The following is a 12,483-nucleotide window of genomic DNA, read 5'->3' as shown; positions in this document are numbered from 1 at the left end:
AATCACCACACCAAGTCACCAGTAAAAAGCAAAAAAGTTCAGGGGTGAACCTGCCAGAAGGGCCAAGTCCAACACTGACCTTGTTCTCTGGCTCTACAGCAGCTCTGCTGACATGGTTCTCTGGCTCTACGGCGGCTCTGCTGACCTGGTTCTCTGGCTCTACAGCGGCTCTGCAGACCTGGTTATCTGGCTCTACAGCGACTCTGCTGACCTGATTCTCTGGCTCTAAAGCAGCTCTGCTGACCTGGTTCTCTGGCTCTACAAAGGCTCTTCTGGCCTGGTTCTGTGGCTCTAAAGCAGCTCTGCTCACCTGGTTCTCTGGATCTAAAGTAGCTCTGCTGACCTGGTTCTCTGGCTCTAGAGCGGCTCTGCAGACCTGGTTCTCTGGCTCTACCGCAGCTCTGCTGACCTGGTTCTCTGTGTCTACAGCGGCTCTGTTGACCTGGTTCTCTGGCTCTACAGCAGCTCTGCTGACCTGGTTCTCTGGCTCTAAAACTGCTCTGCTGACCTGGTTCTCTGGCTCTACAAAGGCTCTGCTGACCTGGCTCTCAGTCTCTAGAGCAGGTCTGCTGACCTGGTTCTCTGGCTCTAGAGCAGCTCTGCTGACCTGGTTCTCTGGCTCTAGAGAGGCTCTGCTGACCTGGTTGTTTGGTTCTAAAGCAGCTCTGCTGACCTGGTTCTCTGGGTCTACAGCGGCTCTGTTGACCTGGTTCTCTCGCTCTAGAGCAGCTCTGGAGACCTGGTTCTCTGGCTCTAGAGCAGCTCTGCTGACCTGGTTCTCTGGCTCTAAAATGGCTCTGCTGACCTGGTTCTCTGGCTCTACAACGGCTCTGCTGACCTGGTTCTCAGTCTCTAGAGCAACTCTGCTGACCTGGTTTTCTGGCTCTAAAGCAGCTCTGCTGACCTGGTTCTCTGGCTGCACAGCGGCTCTGCTGACCTGGTTCTCTGGCTCTATAGCAGCTCTGCTGACCTGGTTCTTTGGCTCTAGAGCGGCTCTGCTGACCTGGTTCTATGGCTCTACAGCAGCTCTGCTGACCTAGTTCTCAATCTCTAGCGCTGCTCTGCTGACCTGGTTGTCTGGCTCTAAAGCAGCTCTGCTGACCTGGTTGTCTGGTTCTAAAGCATCTCTGCTGACCTAGTTCCCTGGCATTAGAACAGGTCTGCTGACCTGGTTCTCTGGCTCTACAGCAGGTCTTCTGACCTGGTTCTGTTGCTGTAGAGCAGCTCTGTTGACCTGGTTCTCTGGCTCTACAGCAGCTCTGCTGACCTGGTTCTCTGCCTCTACAACGGCTCTGCTGACCTGTTTCTCTGGCTGTAAAGCAGCTTTGCTGACCTGGTTCTCTGGCTCTACAACGGCTCTTCTGGCCTGGTTCTGTGGCTCAAAAGCAGCTCTGCTGACCAGGTTCTCTGGCTCTACAGCAGCTCTGTTGACCTGGTTCTCTGGCTCTAAAGCAGCTCTGATGACCTGGTTCTCTTGGTCTACAGCGGCTCTGCTGACCTAGTTCTCTGTCTCAAGAGCAGCTCTGCTGACCTGATTCTGTGGCTGTACAGTAGCTCTGCTGACCTGGTTCTCTGGCTCTACAACAGCTCTGCTGACCTGGTTCTCTGGATCTAAAACAGCTCTGCTGACCTGGTTCTCTGGCTCTAAAGCAACTCTTCTGACCTGGTTCTTCGGCTGTAAAGCGGCTCTGCTGACCTGGTTCTCTGGCTCTACAGCAGCTCTGCTGACCTGATTCTGTGGCTCTACAACAGCTCTGCTGGCCTGGTTCTCTGGCTCTACAACGGCTCTGCTGACCTGTTTCTCTGACTGTAAAGCACCTTTGCTGACCTGGTTCTCTGGCTCCAACGGCTCTTCTGGCCTAGTTCTGTGGCTCTAAAGCAGCTCTTCTGACCTGGTTCTCTGGCTCTACAGCGGCTCTGCTGACCTGGTTCTCTGGCTCTAAAGCGACTCTGCAGACCTGGTTCTCTGTCTCTACAGCAGCTCTGCTGACCTAGTTCTCTGGGTCTACAGTGGCTCTGTTGACCTGGTTCTCTGGCTCTAAAGCAGCTCTGCAGACCTGGCTCTCTGGCTCTAGACCAGCTCTGCTGACCTGGTTCTCTGGCTCTACAGCGGCTTTGCTGACCTGGTTCTCTGGCTCTACAGCGGCTCTGCTGACCTGTCTCTCTGGCTCTAGAGCGGCTCTGGTGACCTGGCTGTCTGGTTCTAAAGCAGCTCTGCTGACCTGGTTCTCTGCCATTAGAGTGGCTCAGCTGACCTGGTTCACTGGCTCTACAGCAGGTCTTCTGACCTGGTTCTGTTGCTCTAGAGCGGCTCTGCTGACCTGGTTCTCTGGATCTAAAACAGCTCTGCTGACCTGGTTCTCAGTCTCTAGAGCAGCTCTGCAGACATGGTTCTCTGGCTCTAAAGCAACTCTTCTGACCTGGTTCTTCGGCTGTAAAGCGGCTCTGCTGACCTGGTTCTCTGGCTCTACAGCAGCTCTGCTGACCTGATTCTCTGGCTCTACAACAGCTCTGCTGGCCTGGTTCTCTGGCTCTACAACGGCTCTGCTGACCTGTTTCTCTGGCTGTAAAGCAGCTTTGCTGACCTGGTTCTCTGGCTCTACAACGGCTCTTCTGGCCTAGTTCTGTGGCTATAAAGCAGCTCTTCTGACCTGGTTCGCTGGCTCTACAGCGGCTCTGTTGACCTGGTTCTCGTGCTCTAAAGCAGCTCTGCTGACCTGGTTCTCTGGCTCTAAAGCGGCTTTGCAGACCTGGTTCTCTGGCTCTACAGCAGCTCTGCTGACCTAGTTCTCTGGGTCTACAGTGGTTCTGTTGACCTGGTTCTCTGGCTCTAAAGCAGCTCTGCAGACCTGGCTCTCTGGCTCTAGAGCAGCTCTGCTGACCTGGTTCTCTGGCTCTAAAACAGCTCTGCTGACCTGGTTCTCTAGCTCTACAGCGGCTCTGCTGACCTGGTTCTCTGGCTCTAGAGCGGCTCTGGTGACATGGTTGCCTGGTTCTAAAGCAGCTCTGCTGACCTGGTTCTCTGCCATTAGAGTGGCTCTGCTGACCTGGTTCACTGGCTCTACAGCAGGTCTTCTGACCTGGTTCTGTTGCTCTAGAGCGGCTCTGCTGACCTGGTTCTCTGGCTCTACAATGGTTCTGCTGACCTTGTTCTCTGGCTCTACAGCAGCTCTGCTGACATGGTTCTCTGGCTCTACAGCGGCTCTGCTGACCTGGTTCTCTGGCTCTACAGCGGCTCTGCAGACCTGGTTATCTGGCTCTACAGCGACTCTGCTGACCTGATTCTCTGGCTCTAAAGCAGCTCTGCTGACCTGGTTCTCTGGCTCTACAAAGGCTCTTCTGGCGTGGTTCTGTGGCTCTAAAGCAGCTGTGCTCACCTGGTTCTCTGGCTCTACAGCGGCTGTGTTGACCTGGTTCTCTGGATCTAAAGTAGCTCTGCTGACCTGGTTCTCTGGCTCTAGAGCGGCTCTGCAGACCTGGTTCCCTGGCTCTACAGCAGCTCTGCTGACCTGGTTCTCTAGTTCTACAGCGGCTCTGTTGACCTGGTTTTCTGGCTCTACAGCAGCTCTGCTGACCTGGTTCTCTGGCTCTAAAACTGCTCTGCTGACCTGGTTCTCTGGCTCTACAAAGGCTCTGCTGACCTGGCTCTCAGTCTCTAGAGCAGCTCTGCTGACCTGGTTCTCTGGCTCTAGAGAGGCTCTGCTGACCTGGTTGTTTGGTTCTAAAGCAGCTCTGCTGACCTGGTTCTCTGGGTCTACAGCGGCTCTGTTGACCTGGTTCTCTCGCTCTGGAGACCTGGTTCTCTGTCTCTGCAGCAGCTCTGCTGACCTGGTTCTCTGGCTCTAGAGCAGCTCTGCTGGCCTGGTTCTGTGGCTCTAAAGCAGCTCTGCTCACCTGGTTCTCTGGCTCTACAGCGGCTCTGCAGACCTGGTTCTCTGGCTCTACAGCAGCTCTGCTGACCTGGTTCTCTGGGTCTACAGCGGCTCTGTTGACCTGTGTTAGAAATGGGATTTCTGGTTGGCTAAGGCTTGCGCCAAAGTCAGGCAGAAACCACCACTCTAGTCAGGGCAAGGAAGTTACACGCCAAAGATAACCCCTGCTCACCCCCTTGGTAGCTTGGCACGAGCAGACAGGCTTATCCCTGAGGCGATGTGTAAAGCGTTTGCGCGCGCACCCAGCAACAACACCCAAGGCCCACCACAAAGGAAACTCCACACAAGGTATTCTATAAAAATAGCCTTTGTATTATACACAACACATTAGATAAAAACACACACTCTACAATGTGCCAACAGGCACGGGCAGAATTTACAAGGGATTATATATACAGGGGACAGGGCCACCTGGACCACTGTCAGGAATTAGCACTTTTTAGAACATAGGAATAATACTTTAGACCATAGCACTTACAATCACTGTAGCACTAAAATAGAACATGTAGCACCCAACCAGTAGCTACTGGTATCAGGTAAGTACCACCTACGCAACCCTAACCACCTTAGGACAATATTGCGCAGGGAATCAGGACCTCACTAGCACCACCTGTGCTAGGAGAAAACAACCACCTAAGTATCACAATACCTGTAGGGGTCTAAGCACATAAACACATGATGCATAACATTCAGAGGTGTAAAGCAAAGCACATGACGCATAAAAACACATTCAGAGGTGCAGGTTAGGAACACAATTGCGCAAGAACTCACATTAGCCACTACTGTGGCAGTCCCTGGGCCAACTGGCCTAGTAGGGGCAAGGACGCCCTGCGTCCAGAAAAGTCAGGGCACGCCGGCGCAGGCTGCGCAAGCCAGAACACCGAGGCCACAACCTAAACGTTGCAGTTGCCCACTAAGTGCTGGGCAACTGGGGAAATGCTGGGGCCCACGTTGGAGCCTCCCAGGGCTCTGAAACGAATGAAATGCCCCCTAGAGCCTTTGTGGCTCTAAACAACCAATGCCCTGTAACGTTGGAGCCCCTCTGGGCTCTAAAGTAATAATGCCCCCACGATGGAGTCCTCTCGGGGGACTCGTGAGCCTCACAGGCTCTTAACAATCAATGGGACTCGTGAGCCTCGTGGGCTCAATAAACAAATGTGCACCGTTGGAGCCTCTGTGGCTCTGAAAACAAATGTCGGCCCAAACAACGTTGGGGCGGCCCGCTGCCTTCTGGGGCCGCCCGATCCTGAAATGCCCGGGTGCCTCACTCAGGCAACAACAGAGATGCAACCCGCAGCAGAAGCCTCTCGGGGCTCCAAATCCCAGCACAGCGCGGAGAACCGGGCGGGGACACCCCCACTTACCGGACTGACGCGAGGCTCCTCCGAGTGAAGTCTTCTCCCTCCTTGAAGACCTGCAGGGCTCCCTCCACACACGGGGGCCCTGCGCGGGGAGCCGCCGTCGCCGTCCTCACTCTCCCGGTTTTCCGATCAGATGTGCCTCTTCACCTGGGCCCCCTCACTTTTTTTCTCGAGCGCGGGGAGGCGGGGTAGGCTCCCGTCGTCCTCCGCACGTCCCGGCGCGGGGTAGGCTCCCGCCCGGGCTTTCGAAGATCTCCGGCTACCCTGACCTCCTCGTCCGGGCCACAGGCAGGCGGGGTAGGCTCCCGCCTGTCTACTTCCGGTTGTCGCGTAGTCCCGCCCCCGGCCTGCCTGACTTCCTTCGAGCCCGGCCGCGGCGGTGATTTCCCAAATCTCGGCGATAAGAGGGGTAGGCTCCCTCGTAACCAGGGATATTTGGCGGGGTGGGCACCCGCCGTGAAAACAACACAAATAAGCGGGGTGGGCACCCGCAAGCACACCACAATGCGGGGTGGGCACCCGCCAATTAAACAATTAAATCAGCGGGGTGGGCACCCGCAAGCGCGGCAAAATAGCAGGGAATCCCTACGTCGGGGTTCCCTCGCTAGTAGTTGCAGCTCCACGCTGCTGGCCACACATAAAGCGCTCCTAGCGCTATAAGTAAAGGGAAAGCGCTTCCAGGCGCTTAGGGGTGCCAGTAAACACACAAGTCCAGCAAAGTCCGTAGGAAGGTGGCCAGGGCCGGACTGGGAACCACAACCGGCCCTGGAAAAAGTCCTCTGCCGGCCCCTCCCCCCAGGGACGGGGGTGCCTCTGAGCTCTTTGCCAGGGTGGTTTTCGGCCGATTTTGTTACAGGGCCGATTTTGCAGCTATGCTGCAAAAACGGCCCTGTAACAAAACGGCCCCCAGGGGCCCGAAACCGGCCCCCACCCGTGCGGCACACCGGGGGATTGCCCGGTGCCCGCCACGGCCAGTCCGGCCCTGAAGGTGGCCAGGGGGCAAGGCTGGGCCAGGGGCCAGCTCACTGGGCCCTCCAGGCAGGAAGGCAGTCCAAAGTGGCGGTTCCTCCTGGCCTCCAGCAGCAGCAGCCCCCTCAGGATCCTGGAAGTGAACCGTTTCTGTGGGGACACAGCCCCATTTTTATACAGGCAAACCCTTTGTTCTGGGTTCAGGGTGAGGGGGAAAACCAGTCGCAGCTGGTTGGGGAGCACCCTTGATGTGCTCAGCCCCTCACTCTATTCACTGGCAGGGCTAGGGTCGTCAGTCGCACCACAGGGGGCGGGGCCAGCATTGTGTGTGGAAAACCCTGTCCTATTCAGGACCCAGGTGTACTCCTCCCACCCATCTAGCTGCTGATCTCCCCATTCACCACTGGGTGACTCATCCTGACTCTGGGGAATCCCTAGCCCGTCACATGACATGACCAGCCAATCACGCGACAGACACACTGCACACAGAAGTGCCCACTTCTAGAAGTGGCACTTCCACACTAGGTACATGCACGCCGCACACATCATCGCGCAGCATTCACTCCCACGAGTCCGCACATACCAAACTCGGGCCTGCACACCCCACGCATCAGGAACTACTAGGGACACATACACTCCCCATGCATTCCTATGGGAGGGCAGGCCTATCTCACCACATGCACTCAGAGCACGCACGCACTTTACCCTGGGACACAGGGAAAGTGCGCAGAAACCAAAAAAATTACCACACCAAGTCACCAATAAAAAGCCAAAAAGTCCAGGGGTGAACCTGCCAGAAGGGCCAAGTCCAACACAACCCCCTTCCAGCCAAAACGCAGGGCAGACCAATCACCACCGTGATGGACTTCCCTGCTTGGGGCGATAGAACACGGACGCGGGCCCGCAACTGCAGGGACACCCTCCGGTTCTACGCCACGGTGAACCCATGGAATTCTTTCTAACACCACTGTCTGGACCAACTGGGCTACCCCACTGGTACTCCCAAGCTGTCCGCGGCCAAGACCAGGCCCTAGGCCACCCAGGTGCCACCGGTCTTTGCCTAACCATAGAGTGGGGGGTAGTAACCCCTGGCACATAGCGGCCATTCTCCACTCTTCCTCTCTGAAAGACAGGACTAGACTGCCACTGGTTCTCCAGCCTAGGGTCTACACCCTCAGGCGGACCAGGAGTCTCAGGGAAGGCTCTCCTCCCCCTACCTCTTCTCCTAGGGTTCCTCCTCCTCTGGCGAGGGGTACACCTAGAACGCCCTTCCAACCCAGGGTTTAACCCCTCAGGTTGTACCGGGGGCAGAGGTGGGCTTTCCCACCCTCTGCACCCCCTTCCAGAACCCTGCTCCCTACCAACTGGGGCGGTACCTCTGGAAGAAGAACTGGTCGGGACGCTGATTACAGACGTCCCACCCTTCAGGTCAGGCTGATCCTGAACCTGGCCTCCCAACCTCCGGCCTAGAACCTTTGGTGGAATAATTGCCTGGCACTCCAGGACTTCTGGGGATTTCCACTCCATCCCCCTGAGGCTATCAAAGGACACATACGTCAAGCGACTGTCTGTCTGGCGCTGATCTCCCGTCCCCTGTCCACCTGACAGTGCGCGGAGATCCCCCAGAACAGAAGTGGTGCCACCCTGGTCACTACACGGGATCCTAGCCCAACTGGGTAGTCCCTGACCCACAGGCTCTTCCACTGGGAAACTCATCCCCCAATCACTCCTCACACTGGACTCCTGTACCCTCCCTACCGGAGCGGTACTGCCAGACTCTAGAACCACCGGAGCCCTGGTTACAGGTGCTCCAGGTCCTCTACTCACCAGGAGATCTCCCTCAAATGCGCTAACAGGACAGCCTAGGTCCCCAACTTGGTGTTCCCTCATGGAACCATCCAAGTCCTGAGGCAGGGTTTCGTACGTCAGGGGACCCTCGGTCACCCTCTCACTCCTGCTCCACTGAGCCAGGCAGTGAGCCCCTACACCCTCCTCGCTATCCTGGGACCTAGCTGGGCTACACTGAGCCTCTTCCACCACGCTGGGCTGGAAGATACCTGACCCACTACTTTTGGAGTCACTCCCTAATGACTCTAGAGAACCTCTAGCCCTTTCCCAGCGCTCTGCTTCCTCCGCCAGGTCAAATGGCTCAGACAATCCACACCCCAACAGGTGTTGGCGCAGCCCCGGCACACAACAACTGAGCAGGTGTTCTTTGAGAACCAGATTACACAGTATATCAAAATCACTTGCTGTGGAAATCCAATCAAACATTGCATCCTCACATCCATCCACAAACTCCTCCCAAGTCTGGTGAGACAGTTTCCTACTGCCCCTGAATTTCAACCTTAACTCCTCCTCCTGGGGAACAGGTACCAGACTGGGGGAACTGGGACTGGGATTTCCTACACTGGAATCTACATCGCTACTACCACTGGACTCAACCCTCCCTGGGGAGCCCAGAAAATTAAAACTGCGCGCAGGGGATAGTCTACCCTCCAGAGCTACTTTGCCTCTGGTGGAGGCCCTCTCAGCCTCCTCTACCCTCTCCCGCGCCAAGACCCACTCAGTCTCTCGCTGTTGCTTCCTGGCCTCCAGCTGCGCCATAGCCTGAGCATGCTCTAACCTGAGCTTCTCTAACGCCAGCTGGTGCTCCCTTTCTTTCCTCCTATCTTCCCACTCCTCTGGGGACAGGGAAAGGGATGAGGCGCTGCCTCCTACGCTGGACCCAGCAAGGGACGCCCTACCTATGGGGTCCTCACTCTCTACTGGCGTCCAGGTATTGTCATCCTCTACCTCCTCTTCTGACTCTTCCTCTGTACAGTACCTTTCTAACTCCTGCCTCTGGCGCCAAGCTAGCTCATAGGGATCACAAGCAGGCTCCATTCTGGCGGACGTTATGGTAACAATTATACAGGGAACCTAGGGGTCTGAGTTTCACACAGGAGCACACAATTCACAAAAAGATTCAGCAAGCTCTCTAACCCAGAGAACTCACACTCACTTGCCTAGTGCCACACACCATTCATCCACACACACAACCCTCCCCTCGGACTGGTAAGGCAGTTTCTACCACCCCTGATTCCTCAACCTGACCACCACGTGACACAGGTAACAACTCTGGGCGCAGGGCGGGGGACAAATGTACTGGACACTATTACGCTGCCACCACTGGATCCCACCCTCTGGTGAATCCAGAAAACACAATGCACTTAGGGGGATGATCTACCCTCCCGAGCTAGGGACACCTAACTCACAGTGCACAAAACCACATTTCCAAAGAAATGACGAGTAAAAACAATTTTAAAACAATAATCCCTATACCATGTGATTTATCTAAATGCAGAGTTTTGTAGTGCGGCCAGTTGCTGCTGCGGTACAGCGCAAACGCAAGTCCAAATCCCACCGCTGATCACCAATGTTAGAAATGGGATTTCTGGTTGGCTAAGGCTTGCGCCAAAGTCAGGCAGAAACCACCACTCTAGTCAGGGCAAGGAAGTTACACGCCAAAGATAACCCCTGCTCACCCCCTTGGTAGCTTGGCACGAGCAGACAGGCTTATCCCTGAGGCGATGTGTAAAGCGTTTGCGCGCGCACCCAGCAACAACACCCAAGGCCCACCACAAAGGAAACTCCACACAAGGTATTCTATAAAAATAGCCTTTGTATTATACACAACACATTAGATAAAAACACACACTCTACAATGTGCCAACAGGCACGGGCAGAATTTACAAGGGATTATATATACAGGGGACAGGGCCACCTGGACCACTGTCAGGAATTAGCACTTTTTAGAACATAGGAATAATACTTTAGACCATAGCACTTACAATCACTGTAGCACTAAAATAGAACATGTAGCACCCAACCAGTAGCTACTGGTATCAGGTAAGTACCACCTACGCAACCCTAACCACCTTAGGACAATATTGCGCAGGGAATCAGGACCTCACTAGCACCACCTGTGCTAGGAGAAAACAACCACCTAAGTATCACAATACCTGTAGGGGTCTAAGCACATAAACACATGATGCATAACATTCAGAGGTGTAAAGCAAAGCACATGACGCATAAAAACACATTCAGAGGTGCAGGTTAGGAACACAATTGCGCAAGAACTCATATTAGCCACTACTGTGGCAGTCCCTGGGCCAACTGGCCTAGTAGGGGCAAGGACGCCCTGCGTCCAGAAAAGTCAGGGCACGCCGGCGCAGGCTGCGCAAGCCAGAACACCGAGGCCACAACCTAAACGTTGCAGTTGCCCACTAAGTGCTGGGCAACTGGGGAAATGCTGGGGCCCACGTTGGAGCCTCCCAGGGCTCTGAAACGAATGTAATGCCCCCTAGAGCCTTTGTGGCTCTAAACAACCAATGCCCTGTAACGTTGGAGCCCCTCTGGGCTCTAAAGTAATAATGCCCCCACGATGGAGTCCTCTCGGGGGACTCGTGAGCCTCACAGGCTCTTAACAATCAATGGGACTCGTGAGCCTCGTGGGCTCAATAAACAAATGTGCACCGTTGGAGCGTCTGTGGCTCTGAAAACAAATGTCGGCCCAAACAACGTTGGGGCGGCCCGCTGCCTTCTGGGGCCGCCCGATCCTGAAATGCCCGGGTGCCTCACTCAGGCAACAACAGAGATGCAACCCGCAGCAGGAGCCTCTCGGGGCTCCAAATCCCAGCACAGCGCGGAGAACCGGGCGGGGACACCCCCACTTACCGGACTGACGCGAGGCTCCTCCGAGTGAAGTCTTCTCCCTCCTTGAAGACCTGCAGGGCTCCCTCCACACACGGGGGCCCTGCGCGGGGAGCCGCCGTCGCCGTCCTCACTCTCCCGGTTTTCCGATCAGATGTGCCTCTTCACCTGGGCCCCCTCACTTTCTTTCTCGAGCGCGGGGAGGCGGGGTAGGCTCCCGTCGTCCTCCGCACGTCCCGGCGCGGGGTAGGCTCCCGCCCGGGCTTTCGAAGATCTCCGGCTACCCTGACCTCCTCGTCCGGGCCACAGGCAGGCGGGGTAGGCTCCCGCCTGTCTACTTCCGGTTGTCGCGTAGTCCCGCCCCCGGCCTGCCTGACTTCCTTCGAGCCCGGCCGCGGCGGTGATTTCCCAAATCTCGGCGATAAGAGGGGTAGGCTCCCTCGTAACCAGGGATATTTGGCCGGGTGGGCACCCGCCGTGAAAACAACACAAATAAGCGGGGTGGGCACCCGCAAGCACACCACAATGCGGGGTGGGCACCCGCCAATTAAACAATTAAATCAGCGGGGTGGGCACCCGCAAGCGCGGCAAAATAGCAGGGAATCCCTACGTCGGGGTTCCCTCGCTAGTAGTTGCAGCTCCACGCTGCTGGCCACACATAAAGCGCTCCTAGCGCTATAAGTAAAGGGAAAGCGCTTCCAGGCGCTTAGGGGTGCCAGTAAACACACAAGTCCAGCAAAGTCCGTAGGAAGGTGGCCAGGGGGCAAGGCTGGGCCAGGGGCCAGCTCACTGGGCCCTCCAGGCAGGAAGGCAGTCCAAAGTGGCGGTTCCTCCTGGCCTCCAGCAGCAGCAGCCCCCTCAGGATCCTGGAAGTGAACCGTTTCTGTGGGGACACAGCCCCATTTTTTTACAGGCAAACCCTTTGTTCTGGGTTCAGGGTGAGGGGGAAAACCAGTCGCAGCTGGTTGGGGAGCACCCTTGATGTGCTCAGCCCCTCACTCTATTCACTGGCAGGGCTAGGGTCGTCAGTCGCACCACAGGGGGCGGGGCCAGCATTGTGTGTGGAAAACCCTGTCCTATTCAGGACCCAGGTGTACTCCTCCCACCCATCTAGCTGCTGATCTCCCCATTCACCACTGGGTGACTCATCCTGACTCTGGGGAATCCCTAGCCCGTCACATGACATGACCAGCCAATCACGCGACAGACACACTGCACACAGAAGTGCCCACTTCTAGAAGTGGCACTTCCACACTAGGTACATGCACGCCGCACACATCATCGCGCAGCATTCACTCCCACGAGTCCGCACATACCAAACTCGGGCCTGCACACCCCACGCATCAGGAACTACTAGGGACACATACACTCCCCATGCATTCCTATGGGAGGGCAGGCCTATCTCACCACATGCACTCAGAGCACGCACGCACTTTACCCTGGGACACAGGGAAAGTGCGCAGAAACCAAAAAAATTACCACACCAAGTCACCAATAAAAAGCCAAAAAGTCCAGGGGTGAACCTG

This window comes from Triturus cristatus, chromosome 1_1 (assembly GCF_964204655.1).
Source record: "Triturus cristatus chromosome 1_1, aTriCri1.1, whole genome shotgun sequence".
In the NCBI taxonomy this organism is placed as follows: Eukaryota; Metazoa; Chordata; class Amphibia; order Caudata; family Salamandridae; genus Triturus; species Triturus cristatus.
The sequence above is the reverse complement of the archived record's forward strand: the minus strand, read 5'-3'. Positions refer to the sequence as shown.